Source organism: Podarcis cretensis (assembly GCF_951804945.1).
Source record: "Podarcis cretensis genome assembly, chromosome: 4".
Classification (NCBI taxonomy): domain Eukaryota; kingdom Metazoa; phylum Chordata; class Lepidosauria; order Squamata; family Lacertidae; genus Podarcis; species Podarcis cretensis.
Genome location: NC_137173.1, coordinates 34,641,670 through 34,663,981, shown reverse-complemented (window position 1 = coordinate 34,663,981; position 22,312 = coordinate 34,641,670). Strand labels below are relative to the sequence as shown.

Genomic DNA, 22,312 nt, shown 5'->3' with positions numbered 1-22,312 from the left:
TTCTCTCCCCCCACCAATGGTTTTCCCATCCCATTCCTGCTCTCTTCCCTCCCAGTTCCTTGGCAGCACACAGCAGCGGAAGCCCTCCCCACCCACATAGCAGGACCCTTAGAAAAAGGTCATAATAATCCTCTCGAAGCGTTCTCACAGAAATCTGCTTTCAGACATAGTTTTGACAAATTCCTGTTTTTATCTTGGAAATCTTGTCTACGAGGAGCTGCTAGTAGGGTCAGATTGTTCATGGCCTGTGCAGTTCTAAGGATGGAAAAGGCACATTAGATCATCCTGCCTCCCTGCCAGAACGGCATTGTTCCTCGCAGTACGTTTTCAAGTGCTTATTTTTATGGGTCCCCAGGGAGAGGAGAGATTCTCTCACTTCCTTTGGAAGACTGTTCCACAGCCTAATCCAGCCAGGGACCTTCCCTGGTATTTGATCTTGTGTATCTCTGCTGCTCCCCCTCTAGTGGTGTCCGTTATGGAACAACACTCCCTTTCAACCAGTCATCTCACACTCAACCTTAGGGATCACGGTGGAAATTCAATCCAGTTTGAATTTAAACTGTCCTAATACGCACTTCAGGCATGTGGGTGTAGCTGTTCAGGGATGTGGGTGTAGCCAGTGTGGTGTAGTGGTTAAGAGCGGTGGAGTCGTAATCTGGGGAACCGGGTTCGCGTCTCTGCTCCTCCACATGCAGCTGCTTGGGCCAGTCACACTTCTCTGAAGTCTCTCAGCCCCACTCACCTCACAGAGTGTTTGTTGTGGGGGAGGAAGGGAAAGGAGAATGCTAGCCGCTTTGAGACTCCTTAAAGGGAGTGAAAGGCGGGATATCAAATCCAAACTCTTCTTCTCTTCTTCTGTGGGTTAAACTGCAGAGCCTAGGACTTGCCGATCAGAAGGTCGGCGGTTCGAATCCCCGCGACGGGGTGAGCTCCCGTTGCTTGGTCACTGCTCCTGCCAACCTAGCAGTTCGAAAGCACGTCAAAGTGCAAGTAGATAAATAGGTACTGCTCCGGCGGGAAGGTAAACGGCGTTTCCGTGCGCTGCTCTGGTTTGCCAGAAGCAGCTTAGTCATGCTGGCCACATGACCCAGAAGCTGTACGCCGGCTCCCTCGGCCAATAAAGCGAGATGAGCGCTGCAACCCCAGATTTGGCCCCGACTGGACCTAATGGTCAGGGCTCCCTTTACCTTTACCTAATATGCACTTTACAAAACAAGAGCAATCCTTTGAAATTCTCATGTCTACAAATTTTCACAATATACATATACTAGGGTAAATTGGCTATTAAAATATATGTACAGTGGTACCTCAGGTTAAGAACTTAATTCGTTCTGGAGGTCCGTTCTTAACCTGAAACTGTTCTTAACCTGAGGTACCACTTTAGCTAATGGGGCCTCCCGCTGCCGCTGCACGATTTCTGTTCTCATCCTGAAGCAAAGTTCTTAACCTGAGGTACTATTTCTGGATTAGTGGAGTCTGTAACCTGAAGCGTCTGTAACCTGAGGTACCACTGTATTAGGGAGATACATTATTTTAGTGGAAACTGCTCTGCAAAAATCATGAAGACTTTCTGCACGTGCTGTGGAGGGATATGAGGGGCAGATGGGGCTCATCAACTTGGGGCGGTAGCCCATCTAAGAGAAGGAAAACTCTGGTCCTGAACTTCTGCTGCCTGGCAGCTATACTCATTCATGAGAAAGGTTTTGGGAGTAAACCCTGATGAAAAGTCTGTACCCGCTGCCTTGCCTAACACCATTGGAAGAAGAAAAGGCTAATGAGTAAACCCTACACAAATCTGGTGTGGAGTCCCTAGGACGGTTGGATGGCATCTTGTACTCCTCATTCCAGCAACACCTGCTGCCAAGCTGGTGCCAAATGTATTGCTTTTCTTTTCTTTGGGCCACATCAGCGAAGCCAAGATGAGGGCCAGTCTGCCTATGGACCATTCCATCATGGATGTGATGTGCTGAAATCAGCATTTTAACCAGTGCTGGGAAAGGTATGAGCTGATGAGCTGGTTCTGGGAAATACACGCTTGAGCAGTTGGAACACAGCATTAGTTAAATGATAGCCAGGAGGAAATGTTTTTTTGCGGCAACAGCTGCTCTTGGCAAGGTTGTGGAATGCACAGAAAGATTTGGTTGGTTTGTCTAATGCGAGCCTCCTCACCCTTAAGGTGCACTGCATCCCCTAGAATATGCTGCCATGTGGTTCCTGGTGTTAGTATTGACTGAGATACATGTGTTGGAAGCAATCAGGCCATCACATCTTCCTTTCCCACTAATTAGAATGAGGGACCATTCTGCAATCTGATTATGGTAAAGCCCTCTCAAAAATCAACATTATCTGTGCTTTTTTATGGCAGAATGTGCCAGAACACAGTTCTGGAATCTTTTGTGGTCAAATCCGCTCACCTTCTCTGGTGGGTGCATCTATCTCCTCGATTGAAACCCTCTTCTCAGGGTAAGAGCAAATGGTTTGCATGCAAAAAGTCCCATGTTAATTCCCTGGGCATTTCCCCATACAGAGGGCCAAGAATCCTGTGTATGTCCCCTGTCTAGAATCCTGGACTGCTGCTGTCTGTCAGTGTAGACAAAACTGACGCAGATGGACCAAGATTACTCAATATAAGGCAGCTTCTTATGTTCGTAGATGTCCCCGCTGCCATGCACTTTGGGAAACCGCTCAATCTCAGCCCCCCATCTTCAGTGTGAAGATTAGAATGCAACCTTATGGGTTTGTTGTAAGGCTTGCAGGAGATACTGTATGAGATGCTGGTTTTTGAATGCTAAAAAACGTTATACAAAGTGTACTGCTTCTCTGGATGTGATAGGGTGTTGTTTCTTATTAGGAATGTGTACAGTAACCCGTCTCCATTGTCTGAACACCAAGGGAAGCCTTGCAATGAATTTGTCCCTCGAGCACTTTGGGCCCAGGACGCAGGAAACCTGGCAATTGCAGAAAGATGTTGGCAAGTGGATTTTGCAACCTACCGTTTGTGTAAAAATCCAGTTTATTAAAAACAATAAACACACAGCCCAGAGTTATGCCAATTTAATTATACAATTTTAGAGATTTAGTGCTCTCACTGATTATTTTTTTTTAATGGTTTGAGCATTATGAGTAAGATTCAGACAGATTCTGTTTCTAGTTTGGACTTGATGATAAAAATGATGCAATAAAAGGAATTCAAATGAATCACCACTTGGAGAAAGAGAAAAGAAGTTACTGAATTCTACAGAAGTTAGACAGGAAGGGGTAGTGTTTCTTTAAACACTTTAATTAACAAGCATCCTAATTCCTTCTGAATAGTGTAGGTCAGTGATGGCCAAACTTGGCCCTCAAGCTGTTTTGGGACTACAACTCCCATCATCCCTAGCTAACAGGACAAGTGGTCAGGGATGATGGGAATTGTAGTTCTAATCAGCTGGAGGGCCAAGTTTGCCCATCACTGATGTAGGTCTTTCCACATCATAATATAAGGGAAGATATTCAATATATTAATAGCAAACTCATTATCTGAGTGTGGATGCTTCTGTAACCAGAATGACACCAGCCATGCTCAAGAGGGTAAAGGTAAAGGGACCCCTGACCATTAGGTCCAGTCGTGGCCGACTCTGGGGTTGCGGCGCTCATCTCGCTTTATTAGCCGAGGGAGCCGGCATACAGCTTCCAGGTCATGTGGCCAGCATGACTAAGCCACTTCTGGCGAACCAGAACAGCGCACGGAAACGCCGTTTACCTTCCCGCCGGAGCGGTACCTATTTATCTACTTGCACTTTGAGGTGCTTTTGAACTGCTAGGTTGGCAGGAGCAGGGACTGAGCAACGGGATCTCACCCCATCGCAGGCATTCGAACCGCTGTCCTTCTGATCGGCAAGTCCTAGGCTCAGTGGTTTAGACCATAGCACCACCCACATCCCTATGCTCAAGAGGGAGGGATCAGCAAATATAGAATAGCTTCAGGGTTTGCAGAAGTGCAAAATATTTGTTGGGGGGAAAGCCCCAGGAGTGGTCCTTACTCCTCCCCAAAACAGTACAATGAAGACAATTTTGGTATACTGTATATATGAATTTAAAACAGACTTTTATTTAAAGCAGCCCTTTCATTGTAGATAACTAGGGTAAAAAACATTCATAGCAAGAGTCCGTGTCGTGATGGTGGTCAAATGGCCAAAAAGAAGGGAGCAGGTGCTTGGTAGTCCATTTTCAGGGAGCAGGTGCTTGGTAGTCCATTTTCAGTGAATTCCTCCCAGATGCTTAAGCCCAGGTAAATTTAAGCATCACAGAAATCCCTTTCACAGCTGGGACCTGGTTGTATGGAAGCCTATAATGATAGCAGCTGCGTATTCATGAGCTGCTTCAGTGGAACGTCCAGAAATGTGGCCGTGTGTCCTCTCCTGTTATACAGAGCATAGTCCTCTTTATGAAGGGCTGTCCAAATCTGGTTTCAAAATAAAGGAGAGAAGAGGTTTTGATGTTGCCATCAACAATTAGCACCAGGACAGCAGACAGATCATGCACACACGTCACCTAGTTGGTTTTCTCTGCAGTGGTGAGATTATATTTCTATTTAAATTATAGTGATGATTTCAAAAATTACACACACATATGCAAATCTTATGGTGATTATTTTATGCATCCTTTATGAAATTCATGCATGAAGTGGGCTACAGGGTGGTGGCTCACATGATTCTGCTTAATCAATTATTATTTCCAAAAGACTCATCCTTGATTTCAGCAAGTCCCATCAGTTCAACTGGTGGTCTATCAGTAAGTAGCAGTATGTGCGGTATTGTCTGATATACAGCAAACATGCAAGAGATATTTTATTTCATGGTTCTTCCTAGAACCTTCTTTAGCGCAGTTTGCCTTGCCTTTACAACTAAGGTCAGATGATCCACTTGGTCCCATTGGCAGAGAGGAACTCCTCAAACTCTTTGCTGGTGAACATAGAAGTATTGTTTGACCCAATTGTGTGTGGGAGGTCTGTGGAAACTGAATAATTGGCATAACTCTTCCATTGTTATGGGCAAAGGTGCTGTTTCAGTGGAAAAGACCCCTAGTCACTTGGTGGTTGACCATAGTCCTATTTCACTTTCCCCATTCAACAACCAAGCTATTGAAGAAATTGCTACATTAAACTGCATTTAGCATAGACGAGCCAGGACAAACACCCATTTTAAAAAGATTAATGGACAGCACCACATACTCTTTGAGGTGTGAGAATATCTCGAAATGACTGAAGTCGATACGGTAAGTTTCCTCGCCTAGGTGTCATTCCAGCCAGTGTACACATGCTTCCAGCAGCAAGCGCAATAATTCTTCACTGTCACACCAGAAATGCCAATGGCTCCAAAGAGGGATAGACATTGTTGCCTTGATGCTGCTTCTCCTAATATTCTGGCAGAAGTTGCCAATTCACAATTCACTGGTGGATTGCATTAAATCCTTTGTTTATCCATCACATTTCCACAGTGTACCTGTGAATGCAACATGCAACCAAAAATTATAATCTACCAACAAAAATTACTGGAGCAGATTAACAGAGAATATTGAATAGGTTCATCACATTTCTTGACTCCTTTGCCATTGCTACTTCCAGCATTCTCTTCTGAAATGAGCAAGAGGAGCTTTAAAAGACAAAGGTTCAATATGCACTATACATTTGAAACAATATTCTACCACTTTAAACAGTCATGGCTTCCCCAAAAGAATTATGGCAGCTGTAGTTCGTTAATGGTACTGAGAGCTGTTAGGAGACCTTTAGTCTCCTCAGAGAACTACAATCCCCAGAGTTCGCTGGGAAGTTTAGTTCTCCACATTTCCATTTCAGTTCACAGGTAGGGTTGTTGTTGTTGTTTTAAAAAAACTCACAAAAATTCATCAGCATTTAAATACAAACTTATCCTAACATACATGCAATTTTGCCTAATATACACATTTTTTCAAAGCAATTTTCTCTTTTGAAAATGCATTTTTTGTGCTTTATGTCCACTGGTATATGCATGTTTGGACGCAGGTGGCGCTGTGGGTTAAAGCCTCAGCGCCTAGGGCTTGCCGATCGAAAGGTCGGCGGTTCGAATCCCTGCGGCGGGGTGCGCTCCCGCTGCTCGGTCCCAGCGCCTGCCAACCTAGCAGTTCGAAAGCACCTCCGGGTGCAAGTAGATAAATAGGGACCACTTACCAGCTGGAAGGTAAACGGTGTTTCCGTGTGCGGCTCTGGCTCTGGCTCTGGCTCTGGCCAGAGCAGCGATGTCACGCTGGCCACGTGACCCGGAAGTGTCTCCGGACAGCGCTGGCCCCTGGCCTCTTAAGTGAGATGGGCGCACAACCCCAGAGTCTGTCAAGACTGGCCCGTATGGGCAGGGGTACCTTTACCTTTACCTATATGCATGTTTATGAACCCTTTACTCCATTATATACATTTTGGTACCCATTACTCAGCCCAGAGACCTACCCTGCAAAATTCAGAGAAGTGTGACTTCTCAAAGCATGGCTGTGTTTCGTTGCTCCTATGGTTTCAGAATGTGTGGATTAGGTCGGTTCACATTTGATGGCAATCTAAATGGAATGTCTGCATCATCCTTGCTGCCAAGTAAATGTTCCTAGGGCTGTGCTCTGAGTGCACTTAAGCCCTTTCCACCTTTGAGTCACTGTAGCCCTTTGAGGCATGTGAATGGGTGTGCCCCAGAATGGATTCAGCTGTTGAAACAAGTATGTGTGGTTTGGGAGTGGGCATTGCCACTGTGATGCTTCCTCACTCCCAGGTGTGTTTCATTCTACTTGGATCGAAGTTTTGAAATGGGCCTGTGAGTTGGGCAACCATCTTGTGAATGTTCCCGCACACCTCAGGGCTTCTTGCCTCTTTCAAATATGTTGGGGTATTTGCAAGAAGAAGAAGAAGAGTTTGGATTTGATATCCCACCTTTCACTCCTTTTAAGGAGTCTCAAAGTGGCTAACATTCTCCTTTCCCTTCCTCCCCCACAACAAGCACTCTGTGAGGTGAGTGGGGCTGAGAGACTTCAGAGAAGTGTGACTGGCCCAAGGTCACCCAGCAGCTGCATGTGGAGGAGCGGAGACACGAACCCGGTTCCCCAGATTACGAGACTACCGCTCTTAACCACTACACCACACTGGCAAGGCAGTCAATCGCAGTAAAAGGGGTGGGGGTGAGGGGAAAGAAAATCAACTTGTGACAGCTTGACCTCTGAAATCACTGGGATCAGGGTCATTTTGGATGCACTCCCTTTGCGACCGAACCTTGCAGTGAAAACAGTAGCAGAAGCTCATGTGTTTATGAGCCTCAGGAACAGATCGCTGAAGTATCAGCAAAAGAGGTGCTATTATTAAAACTAATCCACAGCATGGGGAGGGGGAGGGGAGAGTCATTTTAGGACACCCTGGTTGCACCGTTCCATCTGGAATTCTTTCCTACACTGTAGGAAATGAACAAGAAATGTTAGTAGTAGGGGTGTGTCCTCTACTAAAGCAGCACATTCTTTGAAATGCTGCCGCCGCAATCCAAGAATCTGGAAGCAGTCAAATAATCACCATCCTCTTCCAGCCAGAGCCTGGAAGAAGAAAAAGAATACCTTCAGGATGCTGTTCATAGCATGGCTTCTTGTCACACATACACAGTTCCCCTCGGACCTGTGTGAAATTCTCTGCTGACTTACACTCGGCATTCATAACTCCCTGAAAACCGAGGATTTCTGAAAAGGTTCAGGACGTGGCCTTTTCACAGCTATGCATTAACCAGCTTAGAGAGGGAGGGAGGGAGTCACAGGACATCCCTGTGATAACTATTTTCTCAAAGGCAAATCAACACATTAAACGGAATCTTTGTGTTACAAGTTTAGTAGAAATTAATGCACTCCTACCCTCTGTGTCACTCCTGTGTTGGGTCACATCCGTACCATCCATTTAAAGCACTCTTATAGCACTTTAAGAGTCATGGTTCCCCCTCACATACACACACAGAGAATCCTGGGAACTGAAGTTTAAGTATGCTGAGAGTTGGTAGGAGACTCCTTAATAAACTACAGTTCCCAGGATTCTGTGAGGAAGAGCCATGACTCTTAAGGTAGTATAAGTTTGTTTTATATGTGTGGTGAGGTTGAGCGCTTGGTCTCCAGCACATTATGCATAGACACATGTGAAACTAACATGGGCCAGATATGAACTGATCCATCCGTTCCTAGACTACAGCCTCTAAACTCTTGTTTGTATGAGCAAATGCCTGTATGGTGTGTATAAAATTAGTGCTTCTTCCATTATCCCGTAAGAGAAATGATAAGGAGAAACCTGTCTCCATCACCATTAACTTACTAAGGTGTTAATGACTAGAAATGATCGTCTGGTGAAATGAGTTTTCACACCCTTCATCTTCTGCACCCCCACAAAAGGTGTTTGACTGTTATACTGCTCATTGAACTGGCATTTCACTATTACTTAGAGTTTTTAACCAAGAGAGAGAGAGAAGTATTTTGCTGCCAAGTAAAAGATTCGTTCAAAAATAAATAGGTGGTAAAATGGTGCCGCTGCAAAGATTATAGTGAATGTGTGCAGAGCTGTGATGTCAAAATCTTAGCTCTTAATGAAGACAAGATTGTTGCCAATGGCATTTACCCCTGTGGAGATTTCACTGCTCTTCTTTTCTTTCTTGGGGGACGGGGGACGGAACTGGGCTTTCTGTAAAGAGTAAAGATGGAAACATCACTTGAAAAAGAGGGGAACAAATGGATGACACCATTGTGTGGCAGGAATGTACCCTACTGTACAAAGGTAAGAATTACACCCATTGCTCTGCTTTCTTTTACCTCTGGTCTTAACCAATTTTTGCCTTTGGCTTTGTCCACCACTGGACTAAACACCCACAAAATTATTCATGGGGGGGGATGCAACTGTTGGGCAGAACAAGGTCTTCCACCCTTGGTTTAACTGAATCCAACTATGGTACAGCTTTAGGGGTGGGGTCAGTGCTGGATTTACTTATAAGCTAAACAAGCTATAGCTTAGGGCCCCACTCTCTTGGGGGCCCCCAAAAAAATTAAAGGGGAAAAAACTGGATGTACATTTCCAAAATATAAGATAAAAAACAAATAAAATAAAACCTACATACAGCAACAGTATTTTGTGTTGTGTAGACTCCTATGATGTAAGTAATGGGCCCCACCTGCTAGCCTGCTCCCTAAAATTTCACTGGTTTGCTCATTTTTGTATCAATTACTTTGATAAAATACATATTTTGTTATGTGCAAATGGCTTTAGATACCTATTGGGTTTATAAATTACCCTATATCATATATTCAACACAAAAAACAGTGATGTTTTGTAGTTGACAAAGGACATCTGGACATATAAAGGGCCCCGTTACCTTCAGTAGATTAGGACCTCATCAACGCTAATTCCAGCCCTGGGTGGGGTGAGGGTCTTTTCCTCTCTGCACAACTTGTTCTCTGGCAATCTGATGAAAGAGACACTGTCTGCTTCAGAGGAACATATTTATTTCTTCTCCTTGCATATTTGCAAATAAAGCAAATATCACCAGTGTTCTCTCATCCAAAGAACATGAAACCCTGTAGCCCTGGGCCTGGAACTTCTCACAGTTTAGAGGTGAGGGTAAAACAGTATGTTCTGTAGACAGTTCTGGGCCATTGCAGCCTGAAGTACAAGGGCATCATAGCGTGCAAGTTCATTGGTCTGGGCACTCAACGGAAAGGTGAGTAAGAGCCTCAAATACTAGCAGAAATATTAAGGAGAGTTTCTAAGCCATGTTCAAGGCAGACTCATACACAAGGTGTTGAAATAGAAATGGATGGGGGCAAATAGTTCCTCATGCAATGGGCTGAGTTGTGTGAGCAATATAGAACATGAAAGAAGTATATTCTGGGCCAGGTGGTTCATTTGGAAGGGTGAGCCTGTCTGGTGTGGTGGTTAAAGTGCTGAGATAGCAGGGTTGAAACCCACACTCAGCCATGAAGCTTACTGGTTGACCTTGGGCCAGTCTCCCTCTCTCCCATCCTGACCTACCTCACACGACTGTTGTGATGTTAAAATGGGGAGATGGGAACCATGAACACCACCACCTTGAGGTCCTTGAAGGAAAGATGGAATATACATGGAAGAATTAAATAATTAGATTAGATTAGATTAGATTAGATAGAATTATCCACTTGGAGAACAGATCAACCAATGACTTTGAGAAGAGAGCAGATATCCATAAGGATAAAACAAAATAAGAGGGGCATAATAATTTAATAATAATTTTATTATCTGTACCCAGCCTCTATACCTCTGACTAGTTTGCCCCAGGCACTCTGGGCAGCTTACAACATAGCGTATTTTTTGCTCTATAAGACTCACTTTTTCCCTCCTAAAAAGTAAGGGGAAATGTGTGTGCGTCTTATGGAGCGAATGCAGGCTGCGCAGCTATCCCAGAAGCCAGAACAGCAAGAGGGATTGCTGCTTTCACTGTGCAGCGATCCCTCTTGCTGTTCTGGCTTTCGAGATTCAGAATATTTTTTTTTCTTGTTTTCTTCCTCCAAAACTAGGTGCGTCTTGTGGTCTGGTGCGTTTTATAGAGCGAAAAATACGGTATATAAAAACAAAAGCATAGGATGACTGACCATTACACGGGTGTTTGGCTTGCAAGCAACCACCAGACGATCAACAGGAACAACTGGTGTTGTGGGACAGAGCCACTCACCCACCCAGCACTGGAATCACAGCAGCTTAACTGGATGGGGATGGAGCAGGCCACAATGAGAGCATGAGTGGAGATGAGCAGACACACTGGTGGGAATGCCCCATCTCATCCAGGTAATCTGCATCAATGCCAGTGTTGAGAGGGCAGCACCTCACCACCACACTGGCTACTACTGGGGACCCCATCCATCCCTGGAAGTTACTCGTTTAGGACAAATGAGGCATGGCCCCACCACTGTCAGCCTGGCCTCAGGCAGCTACCACCTTGCCTGCCTTTTTAACAACAAGCCCAGGGGTTGGCACTGCTTGTCAGTTTCCTCCTCCTTAGTTTCAGTGTTGCCCTTGTAGGACTCAGCAGCAGGGAGGAGGATGGGAGCAAAACTAGAATTAGCAGGCTCCACATGCCATTGGCTACTGTTTGTCTGCCTTCCTACCAGTCCCAATGGGCACCAGCCACCACTGGCATCTATGCCCCCAAATGTTAACTAGTGTTGAAAACGAATCAAGGCTAAGACATTAGTATCAAGTTATGGTGGGGGGCGGCGTTACCTGAGCACATTTGTTCATCTCTTACTGTCATTTGCATTGGAAATGACAGTGTAAAACTGAGCCTGTAAGGTGATGTTTATGAAAAAGAAACTATTTCTCCCACTTGACAAAGAAAACATAAGTATCCTTATTTATACTGCATGAACAAAAGGATCGTGATATGGCAGTGAGCAAGTGTAAATGGGGCGGATCCATGACCCTGCCAGAGAATTTTTAGAAGATTAACTTGAAATGATACATTTCCCAACAGTTTAGAAAGCACACTGGTAGATTTTTAATATTATTATTTGCTGTCGTCACAGAATATTCCCTTCCAAGTATTTAACATTTGCGGGATTTCATATTTCAATGTGTATAGTCCATAAATAAGTTGAAAAATGTCATGTCTGCCAAAGAAACTAATTCTGGGGCTATTCTGTGATGTGGGAAAATAAGCCACTCTGAGACCCGTAAAAGGGTTGTCCCTACATTACACTGAGCACAGGTCCAAGCTCTTGTGCAAGTGTATCCACTTGTTCATTTGTATAGCTCAATTGTTGCATGCACAGCTTTCAGACAGTAGACTTGTTGAATGTAACACATGAACACACAAACAGTGTGCCTTGAATCAGGGGGAGACAGTGGGTAGCAAAGTTGTCAAAAAGGAAAGACTGGCTAAAACAGGGTAAAGTGTGGCAACAAATACAGATGGTCTCTTGCATAAGCTAAAAGGTCTTCTGTGTATACCTAGTATACCTGAAGGAGCGTCTCCACTTCCATTGTTCAACCTGGAGACTGAGGTCCAGCACCGAGGGCCTTCTGGAGGTTCCCTCACTGCGAGAAGCGAAGTTACAGGAAACCGGGCAGAGGGCCTTCTCGGTAGTGGCGCCCGCCCTGTGGAATGCCCTCCCACCAGATGTCAAAGAAATAAACAACTATCTGATGTTTAGAAGACATCTGAAGGTGGCCCTGTTTAGGGAAGTTTTTAATGACTGATGTTTTAATGTATTTTTAATCTTTTGCATGGGTTTATTTTTGTAGTTGAAGCTGTTAAGTGTTTGGGTTTGAAAAAATAATTATGAATAGATATAGCCCTGTCCATGGCACTTTGCAATCAGAGAAAGCGGGAAAACGAATACAGTCTGACATTTGAGGATGGCTTGGGGTGGAAAAGGCAAAGATAATGGACACTGGCAATTACATGAACTTAGATTACCTTTGTGGCTGGGCAAGTAGACTGAAGGGCTAAGTCAAGCCCTGCTTCGAGCCAAGCAGTTTAGGATGGCAGCTCGAGTAGATAAATGCTGAAGATCTAGATCTTGCTAAGAGCTTTTTCATTAGCTAGGGTGTTTTCAAAGTTTTCCACAAGGCAGCAGTGGGTGGGTCTCCAAATGGGAGCCAAGCATGAAAATGGCATGTGTTTTATTTTATGTAAAGCTCTTCCAAGTACAGAGAGGTAAAGGGAGCCAGCTAAGTAAGTCTGTGTTGACATGTAAAAAAGGTCAGACAGGAATAAGTGGCCTCAGAGATGTTATGTGATTGAAACGAACCTCACATTCCGAAGTCCGAAGGACAGGGAAATGAAAAGGAGCCCAAACAAGCACCCCACATCATCCGTGTAATCGAGCGGCTGTAGTCACCGTCTCTTTGGCTCGGGATTTCTGCTGCGTTCCAGTAGACAGAAAGCACCTGGGAACACTCTGCCGAAAGGGCTTGATTCCTTGACAGCTCTGGATGATGGCCTACATAAGCGAGGAGGGAAGAAAGGGGGGCATTGTCTTCCTCCCTGCTACGGTGCTGCTTAATAGATCACCTCCAGAAGCTAACATTTATTACACTCGTAGAACTTCCCCCCTCCCCACTTTTCTCTAGACAGTCAATGTAAGAAACTTGTTTTAAAAAACATGTTTTTGGGATTCTGAGCGCTTGCTGCTCCAGGATAAACTTGCTGCACATGTTGAGGGGTTTGCATCAGTTAATTTTGGGAAAGCTTGGTGCAGGCGTTGGACATGTGCGTGGGCAGCCACATCCACAGGTACATTCCTATGTCTTGCAGCCCCATCTGTTAATCCCCTGATGGACACGACTTTCTTCTGCTTTTTGGAAATCTTTTGGGCTGATGAATGTTAGATGGCTTGGGGGGGGGTTCTTTCTTGATTGACATTCAGGGCCTTTTCGAATCAAGAAAGAACCCTGGATTTTGATTTCCCTTCCATAGTGTAATACTACACCCAGTGCTTTTTTCTGGGGGGATGCAGGGGTACTCATACCCCTAAACATTTTGTGAATCTAACAGGAGAAGAAACTTTTAAAAATTAAAAAAATAAGTTTCTTCTCTGGCACGGTGAATCGTCAGTTCTGTTGCTACCACCTATGGTGATCTCATTTCTTGTCATAGTGTTTCCTGAGTCTCAGACGGAAGCGGGCGTTTAATGTGTGAAGTAGGAGTTGGAATCTAGCACGGTGATTGGTCAGTTTCGTTGTTACCACCTCCAATGGCGGCTTCATTTCCTTTTCTGGTGATTTTCTTGAGTCAAAATGAGAGTACCCCTAAACATTTTTTTAAAAAAGAAGAAAAGCACTGCTTATGCTACTCTTGATCCATCTGCCTCCTTGGTAACAGAGGAAAGATGTGCCGACCAGCATTGAAAGCTGAAGGTCCATATACTTCACAAAAGCATCATAGGCTGCTGCATACATACCATACATTCAAAGCACATTTTAAAACCCTCTCTGCTAGCCCATTGCCCTTGAGTACAGTGAAGGATGCTAGCCTGTTACAGTGGTACCTCAGGTTACATAAGCTTCAGGTTACATACGCTTCAGGTTACAGACTCAGAACCCAGAAATAGTACCTCAGGTTAAGAACTTTGCTTCAGGATGAGAACAGAAATTGTGCTCCAACGGCGCAGCGGCAGCAGGAGGCCCCATTAGCTAAAGTGGTACCTCAGGTTAAGAACAGTTTCAGGTTAAGAACGGACTTCCAGAATGAATTACAGTAGTACTTCGGGTTACATATGCTTCAGGTTACATACGCTTCAGGTTACAGACTCCGCTAACTCAGAAATAGTGCTTCAGGTTAAGAACTTTGCTTCAGGATGAAAACAGAAATTGTACTCCGGCGGCCCGGCAGCAGCAGGAGGCCCCATTAGCTAAACTGGTGCTTCAGGTTAAGAACAGTTTCAGGTTAAGAACGGACCTCCAGAACGAATTAAGTACTTAACCCGAGGTACCACTGTAAGTTCTTAACCAGAGGTACCACTGTACAACTGTTGAAGTAAGATTGAACTACCAGTCCAGTTAGCTTCTCTAAGGCTACGTACACACCATAACTTTATAGCACATTCAGATAACATCAGGGATTGAGGAGGACTGAGGCAGCCGCCTTGGATGGTGGAATCCCAAGGGGTGGCACTCCTGTGGGGGCCCTGCCCATCCCTCCTGCCACTCCTGGAGAAGTTGCTTCTGGTGAGATCTTGCAGAGCTGTCACAAGATCTCATTTTGCCTTGCTTAGCCTGTGGCGGTGGGATGCAGCTTCTGGGTTCCAATGAGATCTAATGGAACTCTTGCAAGATCTCATCAGAAGCCGCATAGCCCCAGTAAGCAAGGCAGGGCAGGGGGCGGTAGCAGGAGGCAGCACCTTCCTGTTTTGCCTCAGGCAACAAAATGGGACAGGCTGCCTCTCCGGACAAAGAATCATGGGAACTGTGGTTTGTTCATGGTGCTGGAAATTGTAGCTCTGTGGGGGATAAACTTTAGTTCCCTGGATTCTTTGGAGATGGGTAGAAATGTGTTTTAAAGTTATGATGTGTACACAGCCTGTGTGGAATGAAGGGGTATTTTGTCCTTCACCAGGGAACGTAGAAGCTGCCTTACAGCAAGTCAGAGACCATTGGTCCTTTTAGCTCAGTATTATTCACACTGACCAGCTGTGGCTCTCTGGGATTTCAGGCAAGAGCCTCTCTTACCCAACCTGAGATGCTGGGGATTGAGCCTAAGACAGACTATGTGTAAAGCGCATGCTTTATCAGTGAGCTTCAGTCCTTCCCGGAATATTTTTGACCGGTCTTCAGTGCTGTACCTGGGGCATTGTGGGAAGTTAAAATGGCATCTAGATTTAAAGAGCTGCATGGTACGTATCCATAGTCAGTCCTGCCATCATCCTGGGTCTCTGGCCTGAGGGTTCCATGTGCTGACACCAGCCCTGGTGTGAATGCCACAAAAGCCAAGCCAATAAGAAGCCTGAAATCCTACACGAAGGAAGAAGAATTTAACAAGGCACAGTCCAGTAGTCAATGCTACAAGAAGGGATGCTAAAATGCCCCCGTTTTCTGTTTCCGAAAGTAAATATACTATCTTTAAAAACTCCCAGGATGCTTGTTATGCACATCTGTGAAGCTATTGTCAGTTCCAGGTTCCCAATCTGGTCATGAACCAAACTGGCCTGAACTTTCCTAGCAAGGGGCTTAGCCTTGCCAAACCAACTGTGGTGACCTCATATTCACAAGATTTCATAAAAAGCAGAAATGACACATTTATTCACTTTTGGCACAGTATTTAAACTCAGAGGGTGTGTGTGTGCTATTTTAGGCATATAGAGGTCCCCAATAGGTCTCACAGTGTGAGGCTGTCTAGAATACTGCCTTCTGAGTTCTGGAGCCCTATGGATGATGTCGTGTGTGTTTGTTAAAGTAGAGCAATGTAGCGTTGTTGTCGTTTTTCAAACTTAAATGAGAGCCAGTGTGGTTAAGAGCAGTTGACTTGTAATCTGGTGAACCGGGTTTGATTCCCTGCTCCTCCACATGCAGCTGCTGGGTGACCTTGGGCCAGTCACACTTCTTTGAAGCCTCTCAGCCTTACCTCACAGAGTGTTTGTTGTGGGGGAGGAAGAGAAAGGAGAATGTTAGCCGCTTTGAGACTCCTTAGGGTAATGATAAAGCGGGGTATCAAATCCAAACTCTTCTCTTCTTCTTCTTTCTTTAAAAATCCTCCACTGATGTGCTTTAATAATAATCCAGAGCTTTTCAATGTTCCAGAGACAACATTTTGGACTGCATTTGGAAATACAGTGCAGAAACAAAGCAACAAAATGACACGAGTACTAGAGAGTCCCAGGTCTGACTTGCGGGGCGGCGGCGGGAGGGGGGGCATGTATTGACAATGAGTTTTGACCCAGGAAGGGGGGAAACCCCTGATTCACTCCAATTCACTTCACTGTTTGATATATAGGTAAAGGTAAAGGGACCCTTGACCATTAGGTCCAGTCATGGCTGACTCTGGGGTTGCAGGCTCATCTCGCTTTATTGGCTGAGGGAGCCGGCGTACAGCTTCCGGGTCATGTGGCCAGCATGACTAAGCTGCTTCTGGTGAACCAGAGCAGCACACGGAAACGCTGCTTACCTTCCCGCCAGAGCGGTACCTATTTATCTACTTGCACTTTGAGGTGCTTTCGAACTGCTAGGTTGGCAGGAGCAGGGATCGAACAACGGGAGCTCACCCCGTCACAGGGAATCGAACCGCCAACCTTCTGTTCGGCAAGTCCCAGGCTCTGTGGTTTAACCCACAGCACCACCCACGTCCCATTGTTTGGTATATACAGAGCACCAATGTACACACTTGGTAATGGTGTCATCACACAGAAATACTGCTTGTGAGCTGTTTTATGCAATGAACACAATTTTAAAAAGCACATTGGAGCAACAATTTTCATTCTTGTGTCCAAAGTGTGTAGAGTTAAGGGTCTACTTTCAACAGCGCATAATTTTATAAGTAAGCAAATGTTATAGAGATAACTAGAAACTTTGTCAAGCTGAGGGCTGTATTTCCTTCTGGGCAATCTTATGCATAGATGAATATATAGAAATGTTTACTTTCACCACCACTTAGTTTTAATGTATCTATGTAGGTTTTTTGTTTGGTTAGTTGTTAAATTGCTCTGGGTTGCCTTGGGCAAGATAAAGCAACTAACAGAGTCAAGAAACAAAATAATAAAAATAATAAAAATGTAAATAGAGTGATCTTTCCTATCGTGGGAGAAAGCTGTGACCGAATCAGTTGCGTGCCTTCTCAGCTTGCCTTCCCCCCTGCTGATGGGCAGATTCCTGATCTCCCTTCTTACGGTTCTTTATTTTAGAGCTGAACTGGTCAGTGCTTCAAATAGAGGACACCCTGAAATAGAGGACTGTCCTCTGTTAACAGAACATGTAGATACTGTAATGTACTGTATATGTGTAGGTACTATGTATACATGTAGGTACTATAACGTACTGCAAGCAACAGCTCAGCTGTTAAAGTAGACCAGTAGCAAGGCACAGGCAATATGCTGCAGTTTTATACCTCATCATTAACTGTCATGGCTTCCTGCAAGAATCCTGGGAATTGTAGTTTGGAGAGGTGTAGAGAGCAAACCTACATCTCCACCTCCATTGAACTTCAGTTTCCATATTTTCTTGAGAAAAAAGAATGGCTGTTAAATCAGTTTACATTTGTATTGTGGAACCAGCCTTGCAGTTCTGTTTCCCTGGCTTTTAGCTGACAAAATCCCTTTATTATGTCTCCTTGTAAGCCTTATATGACCTTTATATACACAGCACACATTCAGATATTTGAGTAGGTTGTTCAGTACTTTCCTAACTCATAATGAAATTCCTGGGAGTTCTATCAAATGACTTCAGTGGAAAAGAGAGGTAGGCCAATCAGACAGGCAGACTTTTTGTAAATCCAGCAATTAATATTTCAGCAACTTCATTTAGTTTTATTTCTCTTTTCTCGGATCCAGGTTTGCTTCAACAGTACATGCCTAACATTTGTCTCACAAGAACATCCAAGGGAAGATTGCTGACAGGCAAATGGTGGCTAATATATTATACACATTATGGATTAAGCAACTTTTAGTTGGCCCATAGAAATTTCTCACTGAATGCTATTACAAATTGCATTCGTTGTACGTTTCCATTTCCACTGGTTCTAAGGGATTTTATTTCTTATTGAAAGGTCAGCTCTGTAATGACTTATGGCCAGACATTTGCTTGCAATCCTGTACAATCATTGAGCTCAGTGAGGCTTACTTCTAAGCAAGGATTTCACTGCAACTTGTTTACTACTGAGAGGTAGCCCGAGTTTAGAATGCAAAACCACTACAATTGGTGAACGTGCCAGTAGAGACACAAGTGGGCAGAGTGTTGAATATGACTCTTACCTTCAATCCAGCCATGCAGAAGTCAAAGATCTCTCTCTCTCTCACCCCCCACACCCTCCATCCTTCATTCATTCATCCAAGCAAGCAAGACACACTTGCACAGTTCAAAGACACACTCCAGCTAGCAGATTTTTTCTAGTATCACTTCCAAGCAGGGATAGGTGAATCGTTTAGGGTTCTCGTTTCCCAATCTTAAGTTCACTTTACTATATTTTCACATCAGTTTGAATATACTTTTTTCTTTTTTAAAAAGTTTTCATGGACATTCATCAGAATTTTCATGTGAATTCCTAATAGACACATTTTTTGCAAGCCATTTGACACTATATAATGTACATTTGATATTGTTTTTGCTCATATTACATTATGTATGTGCACTTTACTTAGGATATACATTTTTCCATACATTAATTGGCCAGAGAACTGCAATTCAGATTTTTTTTGGGGTGGGGGATTTTGAAGGATGTCTGTGTTTCAGTTCTGATATTGTTTCATGAAGTGTGAATTATTATTATTATTATTATTCCACCCATCTGAATGGGTCTCCCTGGCCACTCTGGGCATCTTCCAATAAATTAAAATACAGTACAACATTAATTCACCTTTAAATGTGAAGCGGCCTGAATTGCCTCCCCCACCTCACTTTTCAATCCAGTTGCTGTTGTGCTGTTTTCTTCGAATTGCTCACATATATTCCCCTCAGGTGTCGCAGGAGGAAATGTTTTCCACTTGCATGTTCCAAACATTCTTTTGGTCATTGATCCTAAGTTCCATACAACCCTTTCAGAGTTAAGCACCCTGGCAGACTGCTCCTGCTAGGAATGGCTTAATTCCCCCGCCAAAGAAGAGGTGTTGTTATTTAAATAAAGTAGCTACTGTAACAGATTTGCTGATATGTTAAGAGCATTACAGGATCTAGAGTTAGCTTTGGGAAGCAAATCTCATAAAATACTGACAAAAATTAAACAGTGAATTACTGGAAATGCAGAAGACATTGTAAAACAAGGTGACCTGACTTGTACCAGATAAGAATGGGAACAAAATGGCTGGCTGAAGAAGATGCACTAGATGACATGAAAATTTTGTATCACTTGTTTATTGAGCATTCATATGTCCATGCAGTGCTTACACAACATTGCCAACTGGTGGTTGTTATCCCATATTCTTCCCGTCACTTTTTGGACTTTTTGCATTAGACAGTGGACAACCTAATTGCGCTAGAAAGTGCCGACTAGCAACCATATTTTAAGGCAGGCATGTCCAAAGTCTGTTTTGGGGTCCTAATCTGGCCCACCAGTTGATTTAATCTGGCCCCTGTGGCCCTCGCGCATGTTCACTTAATCAAATCTGACCCTCTTTGAAAAAAGTTTAGGCACCCCTGTTTTAAGTGAACAATTTGTCTGGACGCACCCAAAGACTGCATTCAGATGGTCACTCACAGGGCCAGATTTAGGTTTGATGAGGCCCTAAGCCACTGAAGGTAATGGGGCCCTTTGTCCTTTGTCAACAAGAATTTGTCACTGTTTTTTGTGTTTAATATATGTGATATGGTAATTTATAGACCTAATAGGTTTCTAAAGCCAATTGCGCATGTTGCCATGCAACCAGTCCATGCAGAATGTTGTTGTTGTTGTTTAGTCGTTTAGTCATGTCCAACTCTTCGTGACCCCATGGACCAGAGCACGCCAGGTACTCCTGTCTTCCACTGCCTCCCACAGTTTGGTCAAACTCATGCTGGTAGCTTCGAGAACACTGTCCAACCATCTCGTCCTCTGTCGTCCATGCAGAATGTAGGCACCCTATATATAGAAATGAGCAAACCAGTGATATTTTAAGGAGCAGGCTAGCAGGCGGGGGGCCATTACTTACATCATAGGAGCCTATACAACACAAAATACTGTTCCTGTATGTAGGTTTTATTTCATTTGTTTTTTATCTTATATTTTGGAAATGTACATCCATTTTTTTTCTTTTAAATTTTTTGGGGGCCCCCAAGAGAGGGGGCCCTAAGCTATAGCTTGTTTAGCTTAGATGTAAATCCAGCACTGGTCATTCACTACACAGTCAATAAGAGTAGCAAAATGTACACCATCCATTGGGTGCTGTATCATAAAACACACACATGTAATTTGAACTAGCCTTAAGGAGGCAGCTGCTTCTCTGCTTCTTAGCTTCCATATGTAAACAGACCACCGCATTTCTTGGCTGCAGTCATTTGTGTAACCAATATGCTGTTAAGGATGGGATCCATCCAGAGGCCCCCTTAGGTCAGTGATGTGAAATTAAGAGCACTTCAGTTTCCCATTCCTTACCTGTAGGCAAGTTGACGGATGCATTCTTGGCATGGATCTCATAACATCTATCCTTGAAGGCTAGCGCTCATTAAAGCAAGGCATCAGTTTTACGGATATGTTTCACCCTCTCCAAAGAATCAAATTCAAAGCAATTCCACCCCCATTGTTCAGCCCGGACACTGAGCTCCAGCTCCAAGGGCCTTCTGGCGGTTCCCTCACTACGAGAAGTGAGGTTACAGGGAACCAGGCAGAGGGCCTTCTCGGTAGTGGCACCCGCCCTGTGGAACGCCCTCCCATCATATGTCAAGGAAATAAACAACTATCTGACTTTTAGAAGACATCTGAAGGCAGCCCTGTTTAGGGAAGTTTTTAATGTTTGATGTTTTAGTGTGTTTTTAATATTCTGTTTGGAGCCGCCCAGAGTAGCTGGGGAAACCCAACCAGATATCCAGGGTATTATTATTATTATTATTATTATTATTATTATTAATAATAATTGATGGTGATGATGCACATCCATAGATCAGGTCCTCTCCTTAATTCTATGTCTCATGACAATGCAGCATTAAGAAAGAATAGTTCAAAGCAGTGGCAATCATACTAAAATAGATATAATTAAAATAAGGAACTATTATTGCTTGGTGGAATTCCCCTCTGAACAACATATATTGTTTTATTGTAGAATGACAGCTTGTGGCTGTAGATGCAAAGTTCAGGCCAAATAATTTATGTGCCAAATACACTTAGCGCTCTTAAGCCAGTCATGCCATCAGACTGTCTGCTACTTCAAGAGCTGTACAACTGGAAACACAAGACTCAGCTGTGCTCTTACAACTTGTGAAATATCCTACGTGAGGTCAGCATCTTGAATTAAAACCTAGGGAATTTTCTGGGAAACGTTCCCTGCCCCGCTTCCCCTTACCCCCCGCAGCTTCAATACAGTCATAGATTGCTACAGATTTTTCAAAACTTCATTGTCTCCTTGTGAACATTAAGAACATTTCTCAACAATCTTGGCTGCTTTTCATATATTTAAAGGGGTTTTTGTTTTTAAAAGTTGATTTTCTTAAAGCTACCAGATTTTCAGCTCATGCAGAATTAAATTATGGAGGTGAACACAATTCAATAAGCTAGTTGGCTTTATTTTTAAAAACTTATATCTGGTTTACAGTTTTAATGGAAAGATGTGACAGATTTTTAAATTCATGATAAACTCTCTCTCTCTCTCTATATATATATATATGACTAATGATTCATGAAATAAAATTTTCTGTTTTTATTCTGAAATTATCTTTTCTGCATTTCTCAAATTACACCATTGATGTAAAACCTAGATATAAACAGGAATGTGTTCTGACAGCTGATAGCAATTTGGTATGTGTATATGTAACCAAGTATTACAAGTTTTAATTCACTGATGTATTTTATATTTGTTTTATAAATGCAGTTTTACTATTGATCTTATGCTTTTCACTACCAGGATATTTTTTCTTAATATTGGCGGTATTGTTGTTGTTTTTATTGTTATTGGTGGTGTGTATGTGTGTGTGCTTTGCAAATTAGTAAAGGAATCTTACATA

The 22,312-nt window shown here is 43.6% G+C and overlaps 1 protein-coding gene and 1 long non-coding RNA gene across 7 annotated transcripts in view; one reads left to right on the top strand and one right to left on the bottom strand.

Annotated features, from left to right (window-relative positions):
* COL8A1 (collagen type VIII alpha 1 chain) overlaps positions 1-22,312 on the top strand; it is a 98,116-nt gene that overhangs the window by 39,557 nt on the left and 36,247 nt on the right. The gene's annotated exons all lie outside the window — the stretch shown is intronic.
* LOC307215242 lies at positions 4,301-20,811 on the bottom strand. Its single transcript, XR_013838419.1, has 3 exons — positions 20,751-20,811; positions 5,213-5,483; positions 4,301-4,444 (listed from the first exon to the last, which is right to left on the bottom strand). It is a non-coding gene; the product is annotated as an uncharacterized lncRNA (long non-coding RNA).